The following is an 18,367-nucleotide window of genomic DNA, read 5'->3' on the forward strand; positions in this document are numbered from 1 at the left end:
TTGTCTCTCCTTCCCCTCATGTGGATATTAAACCACACAAATGATATTGTGAAAGCATCAGATGTGAAACCCAAAAGGAAAGAAAGGTTATAGTTACTAGTAAGCTGTGAGCAGAAACTCTCTTGGTAGTGGGTGATTCTGCATACTACATGTTGTGTTGCAGTACAGAGGCACAGAAATATAACCCTAACCAGTAAAGCACTTAAACATGTGACTAGCCCCATTGACTTCAATGAGACTACTCATTTATTTAAAATTAAGTAAATGTTTATGGGCTTCGTTTGATCTGAGCCAGACTGCTCAACATCTTGCAGGATTGAAGTCTTTTGGCCTTAGCCATCATTCAGCTGGCATAATTGTTGGTCTTTGCTCAAGACTGGGACAGCAGGGTTTCTAAAACTCAAGACTGGGTGCAGTGACAGAACCATATAGTGATACTTGACTAGCAGCTGACTGCTCTTATGGCTGGTTTTATTTGCGGGGCTCAGTGTTGCTCACCTGTGAGATCACCATGTCTCTACTTCCTGTGTTTTTGTGGCCTTAAGTCCGTCAAAAAATTCCCATGGCTTCAGTGGAAGCAGAGTTTGGCTGATTCAGGGTGCTTTTAAAATCCCCATATTAATCTGTTAAAAAAAAATAAATCAGAATTAGGGCTGATTGAAATTTTTCAAACAAAGAGCGTCTTTTGTTGCGGTTTTATTTTTTTGGCTGAGAAATTATTCTTTTTTTTTCTATACGGAGGAAGGACAAGATTTACACTGTACTATATACTTAAATGACAGCTTGGCCTTGCATTCTTTTGAATAGTAAAACTAGGGTTGCCAAGTTTCTAATCGCACAAAACTAAACACCTTTGCCCTGCCCCCGCTAACTCCATCCCCCCCTTCCCTACATCGCTTGCTCTCCCCCACCCTCACTCACTTTCACCAGACTGGGGCAGGGGGTGCAGGATCTGGGGTGGCGCCATAAATGAGGGATTCAGGGTGTGGGAGGGGACTCTGGCCTGCGGCAGGAGGTTGGGGTGTGGGAGAGGGTGCGGGTTTTGGCTGGGGGTACGAGCTCTGGGGTGGGGCCTGGGATGAGGGGTTTGGGGTGTGTAAGGGGGCTATGGGCTGGGGCAGGGGATTGGAAGGGGGGATGAGGTGCAGGCTCCGGGAGGGAGTTAGGGTATAAGAGGGGACCCAGGGCTGGGTCAGGGGATTGGGGTGCGGGAGGGGGTGCAGGCTCTCAGTGGGGATGTGGGCTCTGGTGTGAGGCTAGGGATGAGAAGTTTGGGGTGCAGGAGGGGAATCAGGGCTGGAGGAGGGGATTTGGAGTGGGGTGTGGGCTCCAGGAGGGAGTTTGGGTGCGGGAGCGGGATCAGGGCTGGGGCAGGGAGTTGGGGTTCTGACCTGGGGCACAGGGTGAGGGGTGCGGGAAGTGGTGACTCATGTGGGCTCCAGCTGGGTGGCACTTACCTCAGGTGGCTCCTGGAAGTGGCAGGCATGTCTGGTTCTAGGCAGAGGGGCCAGGGGGCTCTGTGTGCTGCCCGCACCCAGAGGTGCTGCCCCCACAGCTCCCATTGGCTGTGGTTGCCAGCCAATGGGAGCTGCGGAGCCAGCACTAGGGGCGGGAACAGCGCACGGAGCCCCCGTGGCTGTCCCTGCGTCTAGGAGCTGGACATGCTGCCACTTCCGGGAGCCACACAGAGCCCGGGCAGGCAGGGAGCCTGCCTTAGCCCCGCTGCGCCGCCAAACGGACTTTTAATGGTCGCTGACCGGAGCTGCCAGGGTACCTTTTCGACTGGGTGTTCCGGTTGATAACCGGACACCTGGCAATTTTAGCTAAAACTGGCATGGTTCTGAAAATGAAGAGGAGAATGGCTCACTGAAAGTGAAAGAAGGTTGCAGTGCTGCAGAACTTGGAACAAGAAATGCAGTAAATTTACCATTTCAGATTTCACTATCAGTTGGGTAGCAAAAGATGAATTAGCTTAGCTATTAAGGATATTACACGTTTCCCCCTTCAGAGATTTGTTAGAACATATTTTCTTCAATGATAGTAATCAGTGTTACAAACAAAACACAGTTTCCCCCTTTGAATTTTCCTTTATGCATGGCATTATCTACATAAGAGAAAAAAAGTATGTTAAACAACATGAATTGCTTCAGGCTATTTTATTTCATGTTGCTAAATAAATCAATGCTGATGAGGACTTTTTTATGTAAGACTGGTTAGTGAATATAAGCGCTAAGATAGGATCCAAACATTATAACTCAAAAGATTTCCTAAAGGTAGACATGCCTGCTGATTCTGATTAATCTTAAGGGTCAGATCCTGCATTCCCAGTGCAAGCCGAGCTCCCAGTGCAGTCTCTGGGAGGTTTGCCTCAGAAAAGACTGCGGGCCCAGGCCAGTGTGTGACTGTAAGGAGCCAGATGTAGTGACTTTTTGCTCTTTAAGTGAATTTAGTGCTTGTGAAAGGTGCTGGATTGATGGCCCCTGGATACTTCTGTTTATCCACAATGCAAGTACAGCATGATGAGCTGCACTTCAGGTTTCCCCCAGTAATATCCCTCAGCCTGTGCAGGAGGAACCTTCACGAGGAGTAAGAGAGCTCTCCGGGCCCACTCCCAGTTTGTTCCATGGCCTCTCTACAAAGGCTGTGCTAATTAGGGCACTGCTTACTACCAGTTCCATGATGTTTTTTGTGACATGGGTATTTGTCTCCTAAGGAACTGGACTCAGACGACCAACTCATTCCACATGAGCCATTAAACAGCTATGAGCTGGCAATAGTGCTTGGTCACTATGAAACTGAGCCAGATATAAAAAGATGACAAGGAGACTTCCTGTGTCTCTACCAGTTCCTGGAGCCATTCTGATTTTCCCCTCATGATTAATTGTCTGCTTTTAATTAACAAAAGCATTAGAAATTGTGAATAAAGAGTGATGCTCAAGGCTTAAAAGGACTTTTTCGACCTTAGAGCCCTAAAAGTCACTTGTCCTGAAAGATGCTTTTCTTGGCAGCGGGAAGACTCTTGTAACTTTCTCTTCTTTCCCCCAACCAATTGATGCAGAAGGGCATCATTGTATTAAAAACGCAGCTGAATATCTGTGACATCTAGCACGCAGAGAATTGTCTAAGGTATGTGATATATTGGCTCCAAGAGACCACACATACAATGCTTTGTCTATGTGCAGAGTGTAATGGATGGTGCTTTTAAGAGACATGGTAGTGGCCCACATCACCACAACAGCAGGGATGAATGCAGGTGCAGTATGTGCAGAGTGATCTCTGAGTAAGGCCTGTTCACTGGAACCGCCTGTGTGCGTCTGTTAGCTGCCTCTGTGTCCTGTATCAGATCAGAGACTTTACACAGAGACGAAGTTTGACTGCATTACTAGACTAAGACTTGGCAGATCTGGGATCAGTTCCTTATTCTGCCACAGACTTTGTGTGTGACTTTGAGCCAATCATTGATCTCTTTATGCCTCAGTTCCCCCAATGTAAAATAGAAATCATATTCCTTTTTCTCTCACTCTATATCTGTCTTGCCAATTCAGATTGCAAGCTCTTTGGGGTAGGAATTGTCTCTTGCTGTAGCTGCTCTAAGTTGACAGGCAAAAGTTCTCCCGTCAATTTAATTAATCCACCCCCAATGAACAGCAGCATAGGGCTGTCCACACCAGCGTTTAGGTCGGTGTAACTCAGTGGTTCTCAAACTTTTATACTGGTAACCACTTTCACCCAGCAAGCTTCTGAGTGCAACCCCCTCCCCCCACCCCTTATAAATTAATTTAAAAAAAAAATATTTAACACTATTAAATCCTGGAAGTGAAGCGGGATTTGGGGGTAGAGGCTGACAGCTCGCGATCCCCATGTAATAACTATGACCCACCTGGATTATGTCTCTCAGGTGGCATGGCTTATTCACACCCCGGAGCAACATATGTTATATCGACATAAGTGGAAGTGTAGACCTAGCCTGCATGTCTGTAAAAGTCTAGAACAATGGGTTCCCAGTCTTGAATGCAGTCTCCAGGTGCTACTGTAAGACAAATAATGTGTAACTATATTTTGGGGCACTCCCTCACTGCTTCAGTGAAAAATAAAATTACCAAAGGAATATGAATTGGTCCATATTTTAGATTGACGACTTAGAGCATTTTAAAAAATAAAGTAAGTTTTTGATCTATGAATGCAAAATAGTATCTGAGAAAGTGTACCGGGGGAATTGTGTGTATGTGTGTGTGGGGGGAAATGGGAGAGGTTGGAAAAAGCCCAGACCATTGACTTAAACCATATTTTATGCAACTCCATCCCCAATTTGAGAATTTATGTACGAGAACTTTAACAGGTAACATAGAACTACTAACTTATGTCAGACCTTTAACTTGCTGCTGCCAATTACAGCCCAGGATGTGTGTGTCTGAACAAGGCCAAAGCTGAAACATCAAACCTGAACCTTATCAACTTGATGCTGATTCGGAGTCAAGTTTCGGATTGGATTTTTACAAAGGGCCACAATCTTTGTGAAGGCTGGACCAAACCCCGGAATCTAAACACTTGCTATACTTCTTGGGGCTTGAAATCCAGACCAGCACTTTACAGAGTGGGCTCACATTCTATATGTGTGAATGTGTATGTAAAATACCATATAATATGACGGAGTATGTAATATGGTACTAAATATGATACCGTGCAGGAGTGTCTTTTGTTGCATGTGTATCTATTTGCCTGTCTTATTCTGTCTTTTATTTTGGAATGACATGGTGCTTGGGACATCAAAAGACACAAAGATAAAGATGAAGAGCTTACAGCCTAAAAGGCAGATACCACAAAGGTAGGACACACTGGCTACTCACAGAAGAGAATAATTTAGACGCTTTAGAGCAGTGTTGGTCTTACTATTTTTATACTTCTCATTATGAACTCACTGCTTGTGGATATTGTACTAGTGAGTTTTCACCTGGGTGTTAATGGGGAGAAGGATGGCCTGGGTAATTGGGGCAAGGGGGGGTCCTTCTGTGCGTAAGGAGTGACAGAAGAGAGCAGGAGGCAAGCAAAATGTTGAGGCTGGTGTCGGTGATTGAGCAGAGGAATTGATAGTACATGAGAGGAGACAAGGTCTAAGATGAACACAAATATATTATTGGAATAAATGATATCTGCTTGTTTTCCCAAATTTGATTTATATTTAGGTGGACAGAGGAAAAAATGGTCTGAGTGGGGGGAGGGGGAGAAAAGGAAAGTGAGTAGCTGTGTGTGTGTGTATTCCTAGCCAGCAGTAGTTTTAAGACTCCACGTCTTAAAATTAGATTAGATTCCACGTTTGGGTGCACATTAGTAACAAGAGGGAGACATCTGAATGTAAGTGGCCATGTCCTGTCTTTTGACAGTTTGGAAGTTCAGTTTATCTTTGTACAGCTCTCAGAGATAAGTTCTAACCTCTAGCTCAGGAGACAGGTAATGGTGCCATGACACGATTTAGAATTTTTTCTCAGTTAATCATTTAAAAATTAAAACATAATCTGCTGCTCATGAGATTAACAAAGGATGGATTTTGTTGCATCTGGAGGTAGGGAGGGAAAAAAGCCCCAACCCAGGAAGCAGCAATAGCTGTATGTCTGATAATGTTTGTTTAACCACAGCTTTTTGTCACGGCTGTTGCATCTTATTTTCCTCTTGTCCTTGCACTTGCTTGCTCGTCTACGTACAGCATACGGAAAGGTTGAAAAGTGACACTTGCTAAATGAAAGTAGACTGCAACTGTTCTTTAGCAACTGTGGATGAGGTTTAGCTGTGCTGTTCACAAACTGTGTGCAGGCAGCTCACTCCCTAGTATAAAATGCCCTCTGATGGCCAAATAAGCATATAACTCCGTTTAGAAAACTGAAAATGAAGACACCTTTTCCAGTGGTTTCTAATTTGGCTGGGATAGTTCTGATGCTCTACTGAATAATTCATAGGGAAGAAGAGGGCTTTTGAGTATACAGATTTCAAAGAATGAAGATTTACTTATTTAAAAGCACTTCCTAGTGTTTGTCTTTGTAATTAATGAAAATAAAAACAACAAAAAAATCTGAAGAGCTATAGAAGCTGATTTCATTTTTCAGTGTTGCAAAGATCTCTTTGAATGGGGCTTTTAGACTTGAGCCATATAATTTGCACTTGTTTGATATTAAAATAAAAGTAAAAAAAATTAGCCTACTGGTCAGTCAACATAGTTATATTGATGTGTCCCTTATTTGTGTTGGATATTTTGAAACCATACTGAAGAAGGGAACTTTGTGATTGCCTAACAGTAGGTTGTGCTCTGTAAGATATGTAGGTGATTTGGGTGCAGTTCCTGATGTTGGTCTTTCCCTCCCCCCGGGGGTCTGCCACACTGGCAGAGTCTGGAGGTCCTGGGGAGGCAGCGTATGAACCTGCTTGGGAAGATTGGTTTCAGAGTGGTAGCCATGTTAGTCTGTATCAGCAAAAATAACGAGGAGTCCTTGTGGCACCTTAGACACTAACAAATTTATTTGGGCATAAGCTTTCGTGGGTTAGAACCCACTTCATCAGATGCATGGAGTGAAAATACAGGAGCAGATATAAATACATGAAAGGATGGGGGTTGCTTTACCAAGTGTGAGGTCAGTCTAACGAGATAATATTTTAAGATGTGGTCTGCGTCACTATGTAGCAAGTTTAAACAACAGATGTTGCAGGCTGATATGAGTTATGGTACATTTTGCTCACTTATATAATAGCAAGTTACTTAAAACGGTTTCATTTCTTGTGTGAAGGAATCCTACAGTATTCTGTTCTCCTCTGTAGTTCACTAAAGAGAGAGTAGCTCTTTATTTCTAATCAACAGGTGGTCCGATGAAGTGAGCTGTAACTCACGAAAGCTTATGCTCTAATAAATTCGTTAGTCTCTAAGGTGCCACAAGTACTCCTTTTCTTTTTGCGAATACAGACTAACACGGCTGCTACTGTGAAATCTGTTATTACTGAAACATACTACTGATGTTTAACCTGCTGTATTTTTGCTTTCTCCATCAGACTGCAGCAACAGACTTACTACACTTCTTACCCCAGCTTTTATCTTTGATCATAACAAAATAGCTTTCCCAGCTATTCTAGATTCAGCTTCAATCAATCACTTTCTGTTATACAGTGCCCCTTTTAATATTAAAGGGAAAAAGGCAGTCGTGATTGACAGCACTGGAGAATGAAGTCCTCTAAAGACAGAACAATAACCACATAGGCCATAGGGAATGTCAATATATACGTCTTCCACATAGTCAATGCTGCTGTGCCTCATGGGGTAACGTCCGGGGTTGAGAGTTGCCATATCTCCAGTCAGCATTATCAGACTGTTGACAACAGTGCCAGTTCTGATAGTGACCTTTGTGGTGTGCACACGTGCCAACTAGAAACTGAACCCAGCAATTTCCGAAAGGGCACCAAACAGCCATTGGAAGAAGTCACTTTTGATCATTATGATTATGAGCAGAATTCAAACCAGTCACTTAGATGTGAAAGGCACATTACCTCCCACAGAGCCTTATAATCATTCCCACCAAATGCCCTTACTACCAAAAATCACTGAGCACTTGGCAACAACAAAATTATGTTAAGTAATAAAAATTTTACGTCTAATTAATTTTAATTTTTCCTTAGTCAAGAATTCTGTCGGTCTAGTTTTTTGAGGGTGATGGTATTTCACAGGCCAGAATTCTAGTGTGCCATGAGTCATGTACCAACGGTTAGGTATGCCGCCAAAGTAGTGGCCATTTGGTGACAAAGACCATTTTAATCAATGGAAAGACCCCCGTTGACTTCGTCAGGCTGTAGATCAGGCTCCAAGTCAACAAGGTAGCCAACTGAAAGGTCATGGAGGGTGTTCAGTTCAATGGGTAAGATTTTCAAAAGTTCTGAAGGAAGTTAGGTGCCCAGCTCGCATTGAAAATTATTATTATTTATTATGTATTTGTATTACCGTAGCACCTGGGAGCCCTAACTCCCTTTGGTGCTTTAGAAAATCCACCTAATTAGTAAAGTTTTAAAATCCCTCAGGATTTGACTGCTCTGTTTAATGGAGTGGAGAATTTGGCCACAGATGTCCCCAATTTAGAATTCAAGCTCAGGACCTGATCTTGCAAGTCTGAATACCACATGTGTGAGAAGTTCTTTTTAATTCAGTGGGGGTTCTCAAGTTAGTGAATTAGTCACGTGCATGAGCTTGCAGGAGTGTATGAACATAGGAGTTGCCATATCGAATCAGGCCTGTGGTACAGCCTATCCGTTATCCTGTCTCCAACAGCATGAGAGAGATCACATAGTGGACAGTAATGGAATAGGGGATGTTTCTTCCTAATCCCTGTCAGATTGAGGTTCCCCAGAGTATGAGGATCTATAGGCATTATACATTTTTGTTTACTTTGTTTTCTTGCCTAATGGAAAAACTATAGTGGTTCTCATTATCCATATAAATCTCTAATACCATTTTTGATTCTTGAAGATCTTGGCCTCCATGGTATCATGTGGCAGTGAGTTCCACATGTTGATTTTGAGCTGAACCCCCCTACATGCCAAAAAGTATTTCCTTTTATATCACTTTAAAATTTCTTGTCTTGTATCCCTTCGTTCTCTTATTGCAAGAGGTTAAGTGATGTGATCTACCTTCTCTATTCCATTCATTATTGTGCCCGCCCTAGGATACCACCTCTTATTCTTCTCTATAACCCATGCTAACACAGTGCAGCTCTTCGTGTACCTAGACTAAACTCTGAACTGAGTTTCATCTATCTGCTGCTATCTCTGCACTAAGAGACCTAGTCCTTTAGCTCATATAGTAGAAGCTCGTACTTTTATATTCAGGGGTTCTGGATTCAGGACCAAGAGACCACCCATGGACATTGTTACAAAAGCAGTCTTTTCAACTACTCCATCTGGAAGTCCTTCCATGTCTCTGTTTTGTTGTTGCCTGTCTCTGGACTCCCTTCCCACCTGTCCCGTTTGTGCTATTATCTTTTAAAGAGAGGGTGGTGACCAGGACTGAACATGACATTCCACTTGAGCAGGTATCATTAATTCATACAGAGACGTTACATTCTCAGGAGTTTCTAACCCATGCCTCATGCATTCTAACACTTTGTTTTCTCTGTTTCTCTCCCCTTTCTCTGTCTCCTTGTCTTAGATTAGTAGTTCCCTCTTCATTTCCTTCCCTGCGGCAAAATCCGATTCTCGGCACTTGTGGGCTTCATTCCATGCCTTCCCCATTACATCTGCTAAATGATCAGCAGTTAACTAGCTAATACTGGGCTCCAATGAGATTAATGGGGGACAGTTCACACCTCTTGGTACCATTGTTTCAGTAAAATGTTAATAAAGAAGTACAGTCATAAATGCACCTAGGTCTTATGTAGTGTTTTTCATCAGTAGATCTCAAAGTGCCTTGCAAAGGGAGGTCATTCTCATTATCCTCCTTTTACAGATGGGGGAACAGATGCACTGGGAGATAAAGTGACTTGCCCAAGGTCACCCAGCAAGCCAGTGGTAGGGCCAGGAAAAAGGCTTTTAGAAATCTGTATCTTGGCGAATGAGGAGCCAATGGAGATCTACAAAGCCTGGTATCTGATGCGCACTTCAGAATCACTGAATACATTGGTAATCCACTTTCCTGTAGTCTTGGTCTGACTCTATTCAAAGAGCACTAATACCCTTCAGTACCAAGGAACCTAAAAGCTCATGAAAGAACCTGTCCTTTCCATGGCAGTAAAATAAGTATATTATGAAGCTTACAGTGCATTATCTGTTTTTTTCCCTCACCCTAAAGCCACTGTAGTTTGTGTAAGAAATAGTTAGCCATCATATTAGGGAACCTCCATCATTCAGCTCAAGAATTTTAGGTGCAAATCATAAACAATTAAAAAGTTCCTCACAACAGATAACATCTTATCAAATTTAGATAATAGAGGTTTTGTGATTACAATAGGAAAAAAAGATGGCTTTAACATGTTAATTAACTCATGTAAGACAAGGCAGTTGTGGTTTTCACATGTGTTGGTTGAGCTAAATTTGGGGTAGAGTCTTAGGTTTACCTTGACCAAGTAATTCATTAAAGCACTTGGAAGGTTTTGGAATAGATGAAGGTAAAGGAAGGAAGGTATTATTAAAGTGAGTCTCTTAAAACCTCAATAAAAGATATGACAACTCAATGGCTACTATAATCAGTAAAAACATCTGTATTGCCATTATGATCATCATAAACTCCTTAGGAAGGAAGGACCTGGACTGTTGAACTTGTGCCCTCACAGTCTATGTGGTAATGACAGGTTCTTCTCCAGTGTGGTAATATGCAAAGAAGCTGACTCCAAAGAGTGACTACCACATACTAGAGCAAGAGACATGTGTGTGATCATGGGCCTTTTTCCTGTTCTTATTCTGGCTCTCTCTCCCCCTTCTGTATTATTGGTCTCTAGGTATTTATAAAGCACCTATCTTCACTCTAAGCACTATAGAAGGTAAAAATGCAGTGAGACAACAGCTCTCACCAATTTTTTTTTCTTAATTTAAAAAATTGAATGGTTAGGAAGTGTTGATCGGTTCTTATGTCTAAATGTTTTTGGAAATCCGCTACTGGGGCACTACTGCAGCTTGGCTGGTGATGCCATTGGTGTTGATATGGCTGCCAGAATTAATATCACTGTGCTATCTAGACCTGCTCTGATCAGGGCTAGATATGATTTTGGTAAAGCAATGCCAGTACCCAATCTGTGCAAGGGCTCTCACTCTTACTGTTACTGGATGCATTGCATTGGTGGTAGATTAGCAGTGGAGATTTTTTTTTTAAAAGATCCCAGCTAGACACAGTATAAGGTCTTTTTGTTGCTAAGGTGCCCTTTGTCCATAAAATTGTTCTCATTGTGTTATACATTATAATAATTTTTGGTCAGTGAGCATGAGACAAGAACATCTTCAGATTCCTATTTCCTCTTCTTTAATGTATAAATATAGTTACAAACTGAGGCAGGTCAGACATTCTCTCTCTGCAGTCCTTGTCATGGTAATCCCAGGATGGTAGGGACGGCAGGATATGAAATGAGATAATTATCACGAGATCTTTATAGGAAAATAGTGCATAGAGTAATGAGTAATGAAATTCTTTTATCGGACTTCGCCAAGTCTTCTAAATGATGGGCATTCCTTACATAGGAGACAAAGGACTGAGCTGAACTCCAGATTTAATTCTCTCATGGTCCTTCCATACATGAATTTGGGTGGAGTTGTTTACTTTTCAGCAACATTTGGCTTCAATCCTTTTCACATCAGTGCACCCAGCATGGGCAAAAATTTAAAAAAGCTAAGCAGCATGCATTTCATTGTTTGGAAACATCCGTTCCTGTTACTTAGGAGAACAAAATACATCCAGCTTTTCTCTCATTTTCTGGCTCATGGACTGTGTGGTGTTTAATATGCAGTATTAAGAAGCCATTTAAATGTTTTGCATCAGTGTTTTTGTGTCCCCCCCCCCCCCCTTAAAACATTGTGTTTAGGTAGATTTCCTTTAAATAAATAAATAAATAAATAAATAAAATAAACACACACTAGATTATCATAATGTCCCCGTGTTTTCAAGGAAATTTACATTTTGAAAGACACAGTTGGAGACCAGCAAGGACATGCAATTACCATATGTAAATCATTTCACTTGTTTCCTAATCTTGCTGAAGACCAAGAACTACAGTTTAGTATATGTCTTCCTCTTTCTCGTTCTTTAAAATTTCATTGTATGGCAAAATTTGTTTGTTTTAACTGCTCTCCCTGATATTTTTAAGTCTTGCCCACTTACAATTATTTTATTTTTTGTAACGTTTAACCTTGTGATTATTTTGAGATTGAATTGGATGTAGAAATCATTAAGAGTAAATAGAAGTTTTGTGCTCAACTAGCTGTGTCCTGCACACCAAAAATGGAAAAACCTTTTCTTAATTACAATTTCATGTAAAGGTTGTGAAGTGTCCTGCTTTTTTCTGTGCCCTTCACATCTGGTTTACTCCAGCTTATTCATGCCTGCCAAATCCCACTCTGGGTGCTCTTGTCATATTTTTAATAGTCTCCTAAGTTGTGTTCTTATTGCTGCTTAGTATCCTCACAAACACCTGTCAAACACAAACAGACAGCTTAAAATTATTAGGAAGGAAGGGCCCCATTCATGGAAATTACATTAAGCTGTGCTGTATGCCTGTGGTGGGGGTGATTATTTTTATCATTATTTTCCTTTGCAGAAAGCCTTTCTCCAGGGAATGATAAAGTGAATAGAGCTGGTCAGAGAAGCTTTGATGGTGTCACTTTCTGTCAGAAAATGCAGTTTAATCAAAATCAAAACACTTTGCGAAATCATGTTGATTTCACCAAAATTTTGTTTTGGAGAAAAAAAAGTTCTAGGTTGGAACTCCCCATTTTGATACTTTTGAAATGAAACACTTCAATTTTTCCTTTCAAAATGACCTTTCATTTTAAAATATTTAAAATTTAATGTTTAAAAAAGTCAATACATTTTTGTGAGAATGAATTATTTTGATTGACTTGAAATAAATTGAGGTGGGGATTTTCTTTTGCGCAGAATTTTGAAATTTTGGGGTGTTTCTTATCAGAATTAAACCAAATTTTGAAATCCCTGTATCATCCACAAAATGGAATTTGCATTCTCCGTACAGCTCTAATAGTGAGTGAGTGAACTTGTGTTGTTTCTAGACTATATATGGAGATTAAACCATGTAATATATGTCTTCTCCTGGCTACAGTGGGAAGCAAGCATAGGCGCCAACTTTCCAGCTCCAGGGCTGGAGCACCCACAGGGAAAAATTGGTGGATGCTCTGCACCTCCACCTCCTCCCCTGAGCGCACCACGTCCCTGCTTCTCCTCTCAGCGTTTGCCGCCGCGAAACACCTGTTTCGCAGCGTAACAAGCTGTGGGTGGGAGGGGGGAGGAGCTGGAACTCGGTGTGCTCAGGGGAGGAGGTGGAGAAGAGGCAGGGCTGAGATTTGGGGAAAGGGTCCAATAGGGGCAGGGAGGGGGCAGAGTTGGGGTGGGGCCTTTGGGGAAGGGGTTGGAATAGGGGCAGGGCAGGGGTGGAGTTGGGGCAGGCGGGGGGGGGCTGTCGAGCACCCACCGGCGCCAGGAGAAGTTGATGCCTATGGAAGCATGGATGGAAGAGGGTTGAGACTCTGGTTTGAATATGATGGGGAAGAACCAAGATGTAGATGTGCCTTTGATTGATAATGGGCCAAAAACCTGGAAAATAATCTTTGGTTGGGTAGGTGGACTGTATTTAGTGGGTGGATAGTTATTTGTGAGGGCTTGTAACCTGTATTTGGCATGTACACAATGCAGGGTTCCTCGATTATACAAATATATAACTTTAGATTCTAACTGGTAATCTTAACATACAGGCAACAAAGTTTTTTTCATATGTTCAGACACGTGTTTCTATGCAGTTTATAATCTGAAAATATAATTGCCAAGTGCAGTGCTGCTGAAATGAGCAAAGACTTATAAATGGAGATTTTGACCACATGAAGAGTAAAGCCATTGTGAATGAGAACTTTTATTGTCAGGATTTGTTTTAATATAGAGCGTGTAAAAGTGGAGCCTTGGTAATGAGAGTAAACAAAGCCCCAGGGCCTGTTTTGATTGCACTTGTAACACTATAGACTTTATCAGAAGAAACATAAATACAACCATGGTGAAAGTGTTTAGCTCCATGAAACTGTCACTACAAAGAAGAAACTATATGTTAATTAGGATCTCATAAATAACCTATACTTCATTAGGAGTCTTGACAGATTAAATAAACTTGATTCAATAGAAATATAAAAACATAAATGATCAAATAATTTCTCAAAAATCAGCACTAAAGCTGCTGCTCAGGATGGTCCATGTTGGGTGCTGTGCAGCCTGCAAGGGGCATGATGTTGCCATCTGTGGAAGTTTGGAGGAAAAAGGAGATGAGAAAATAACGGGTCTGGTAGATCGTGTAACAGAAGTAATATGTGAACTAGGGATCTGAACTGTTGTTTTACCCACCCCGTATCGTCCAGTCTGGCGATATTGCTTGGGAGATCTTTTCTTAAAGAAGGATATGGGGGGTGCAAAGGAATCATTGTACTTCATTTTTGCAACACGAGAGAAAATGCTGATGATCTGAGAGGGGGAAAGGCTCCGGGGGACAGTTTTGGGGAAAGGGTTGTAAAATATCAATGAGATCCTTAAAACCTGCAGTCACTGTTTGTGGACAATAGCGTCCATCCCACGTGATCTAGCTCACAATACATTACTCTCATGAGATCCACAAATGACCCTTTCCTGCCTCCCTCCCGGTGCATGAAGGACCCAACTCCAAACAGACTTTGTACTTGGACCTGCTGCCCAGCCAAATCTCTCTGGGAGTGAGGTGGGATTTAATTAAGTTAAAAGAACGTGTATATCTTTTGAAATGCTGATAATGGAAGTGCTATCTCTTTGTATGGCTTTATCTACATTAACACTCAGTTGATTTTAGTATAACAAGCTCTTGACTTTAGGAAGCTTCTGTGTCTGGAATGGAAGTTTTGGTACTTTAGAATGTTGCATTAATTATTAATGTGAGTGGGAATCATGTTCTGTAGCATCCCTTACATTTAAAAAAAATCAATTAATTATTGCTATAAATCTCTGAGATTATGCTGCAGTCGTATTGCTGGGAAATTGGCCATTAACTACCAGGAAATCGCCTATTTTCCAACAGTCAGAATTCAGTTGTAACAACACAATCCTTTTCTTTTTATAAATTAACTATCAATGTGATGCATAATTGATAACCATTTATAATAATAACAATAATCTCCATGAAATTGTCATCTTGGTATGCAGCAGATTTGTTAGAGCCTTTGCCCCACTCCCTCATTTTCACCCTAGCTTACTGCATTCGTTAACTATTAATAGCCTGTGTTTTCTGGGAGATTGTTCCCGCACTGATCTTTTTTTATTTTATTTTTTTGGGACGGGGTGCATAAGCTTAGTTGTTGGAGATGAAGGGGTAATATACAAGATATATAACAATACTTTGCAATTAATGCCATTTATATGAAGATCTCAAAGGGCTTTACAAAGGTGGGTAAGTGTTGTTATCCCCTTTTCACAGAAGGGGAAACAGATGCACAGAGAGGTTATCTTTATTGCCCAAGGTCAGCTGCTTGACATCACCCCTGTGTTTTCTAATCTCCAGACCCCTATGTTTACCATGGTCCTTGTCACTTTGTATCATAAGACACCATTACTTATAATTTTATGTATTGTGTTGTTAAACTTACGTATTTCACATCGACAGTGTGCAACACTACTGACAATGGAATAGAAGGCTTTCTTCAGTACTTATTAGATGAAAATAATTCCCTTCTTCTGTTGTATTGTGGTAACCTTGAATGAATGGTGCACAATTTGAGATTCTCTCCCTTTTTTTGTTTGACTGTTTTAACCTTTTATGGTGCTTTTCCTTAATTGTGCCCCAGAAAGCTGAAAGTTGGCAGCTCCAAACTGATTGCTCTCTGGTAAAGAGTTCCTTGCTGTAGCAGCGTTTTGCTACCAGTATGTGGCATTAAATCAATGTGCTGCTTTGCTACCCTCTGCTCCAGGGGTGGGCAAATTACAGCCGACAGGCCGCATCCAGCCGGTCAGACCTTTTATTCTGGCCCTCAAGCTTCCACTGGGGAGCGGGGTTGGGAGCTTTCCCCACTCCGGTGTTCCAGCTGGGGAACGGGGTCGGAGGCTTGCTTTTTTCCACTCCATGCTGCCCCCGTCCCAAGCACCGGCTCTGCAGCTCCCATTGGCTGGGAGCTGCGGGGGCGGTGCTCAGAGCGGCATGGCCTGCTTCTGCAGGGGGGATGGGCCTCTGTTTCCAGGAGCTGCTTCATGTAAGCACTGCCTGGATCCTGCACCCCTGAGCCCCCCCGCACCTCAACCGCCTGCTCCAGCCCTGATCGCCCTCCAAACCCTTTGATCCCAGCCCGGAGCACCCTCCTGCACCCCAAACCTCCCATCCCCAGCCCCACACTAGAATCTGCACCCCCAACTGGAGCCCTCATCCCCCCCATGTGCCCCAATCCCCTTCGCCAGCCAGCCCTCCATACAATTACCATACCGAGATGTGGCCCTCAGGCCAAAAAGTTTGCCCACCCCTGCTCTACTCATTGCCTTTAGTTTCAATGAAGTGCCCTGCAACTCCTTGTTTGGTATAGCTCATGTGTCCCTGAAGCAACAAAGTAGGGAGGTTTGTTAAACTCACTAAGAATCCAGGGAAATCTAAAGTGGCTGTTCCAGAAGGAATCTCCAATGTCTACACCAGTGTGCTGTTGTGAGTTACTCTGATCAGATGGGGGTACGCTCTCTTGGCTGTCTTTGTGGGTGTTTTCTAAATGGCCCTGCATCTTTGTCTCTTGAGCCAGACTCCTTCAAGTACATAGAATCTTGTGATTAGACTTGTATCTTTATAGTAGCTCATGATATAGTGTGTGACAGGTGGATCTTAATGGTATCTAAACCAAACACTTGTTAGTGCTTCCATCATTATGTGTATGTACATACAAAGGCAGTTTTCCTCACTCTCTCTCTCCACCTTCATTTCACCCACCAAAGATGATCTTGAATGAAAGATGTTGGCTTGGAACATAAATTCCTTCCCCCACAAAAACTCTTCCTCACCTAAAAACATTAACAGTAGACCTCACAGGCTTGCACTGGTAACTGGAAGACCAAGTATGTCGGCATAACACAAGTCAAGGACACTATATCAAAATCTAGCTCATGTTCATCTACCTTTCCCCTAGCGTCCAAGGCAGGATGGGTTAACACTGAATTACTGGGAGTATAGCTTTACTTACTAAAATTTTAATGCTTGTGGTAGACAGTTGCTGGAAATCAGATGTCAGCATGAGCTCTTTTCACTTATTTCCCAATTCAGTTAACAACTAGGTGGTGCTTGCTCTGAAAACCAAACTCATGTTGTCCGTTTGCGGACAATACCAAGCTGGGAGGGGTTGCAAGGAAGAAGAGAAGAGAGGCTAGTCCTATAGGAAAAGTGGAAGAGTCAAGGGAGACTACACCAAATATGAGCCCCAGGAGGATACAGGATGGGTTGAAGAGGATTATAAGGGAAAATAGGAATGGAAAGAACTTGCAGCCAGAGGGAACAGGGGAGAGACTGGAGAATAGCACTGTCACCAGGAAAAGGCAGGTCTATGTGATAGGGGACTCTTTATTGAGAAGAATAGACAGGCCTGTAACTAGAGCTGATCCAGAGAATAGAAGGGTGTGCTGTCTTCCAGGTGCTAAGATACGGGATGTAGACCTGAGGTCGAAAAGGATCCTAAAGGGAGCGGGAAAGAATCCCCTAATTATCCTTCATGTGGGAACAAATGATACGGCTAGATTCTCGCTGGAAAGTATTAAGGGAGACTATGCTAGGCTGGGGAAGACGCTTAAGGAAATTGAGGCTCAGGTGATCTTTAGTGGGATCCTGCCTGTTCCTAGAGAAGGGCAATAAAGGTGTGACAAGATTATGACTGTCAACAGATGGCTTAGGCAGTGGTGCTGTAAGGAGGGCTTTGGGATGTATGGTCACTGGGAGGCATTCATGGACAGAGGACAGTTCTCTCGGGATGGACTTCATCTGAGTAGGGAAGGAAATAGACTTCTAGGATGGAGGCTGGCACAACTGATAGAGAGCTTTAAACTACGAATTTGGGGGAGATGGTTGGGAGATGTCCAGGTAATCTCCACGCCAGATTTTAGCATTGAGAGGGAAGAAGACGAAGTAAGAAAGGATACAGCCGTGGGTAGGAGAATATATATAAGGAGAGAGGGCAGTGTGGATACTAGTCTAATAGGTTATACTGGCTGTAGAATGACTGTGCCTAATAGGGTACAAAATGTGAGTGAGGCCAAACAGCAAAGATTAATGTACACCAATGCGAGGAGTCTGGGTATCAAAATGGAGGAACTAGAGCTACTGGTGCAGGAAGTGAAACCAGATGATATAGGAATAACAGAAACATGGTGGAATAGTAGTCATGACTGGGCTACAGGTATTGAAGGGTATGTGCTGTTTAGGAAAAACAGAAATAAAGGTAAGGGTGGTGGAGTAGCATTGTATATCAATGATGAGGTAGAATGTAAAGAAATAAGAAGCGATGCAATGGATAAGACAAAGTCCGTTTGGGCAAAAATTACATTGGGGAAGATAACTAGTAAAGCCTCTCCTACGATAGTGCTTGACTATAGACCTCCGGGATCTAATTTGGATATGGATAGAGCCCTTTTTAATGTTTTTAATAAAGTAAATACTAATGGAAA

General features: G+C 42.4%; 1 protein-coding gene across 16 annotated transcripts in view; it reads left to right on the forward strand.

The window, feature by feature from the left end:
* CTBP2 (C-terminal binding protein 2) overlaps window positions 1–18,367 on the forward strand; it is a 305,318-nt gene that overhangs the window by 189,146 nt on the left and 97,805 nt on the right. Inside the window, exon 1 of one of the 16 annotated variants that reach the window (XM_043519416.1) lies at window positions 4,779–4,825. The exons of the other annotated variants lie outside the window; for them this stretch is intronic. The gene's annotated coding sequence lies outside the window, so the exon portion shown is untranslated. Of the gene's footprint in view, window positions 1–4,778; window positions 4,826–18,367 lie in introns of those variants that run through there. 16 annotated transcript variants of the gene reach the window in all.

This window comes from Dermochelys coriacea, chromosome 7, assembly GCF_009764565.3.
Source record: "Dermochelys coriacea isolate rDerCor1 chromosome 7, rDerCor1.pri.v4, whole genome shotgun sequence".
NCBI lineage: Eukaryota > Metazoa > Chordata > Testudines > Dermochelyidae > Dermochelys > Dermochelys coriacea.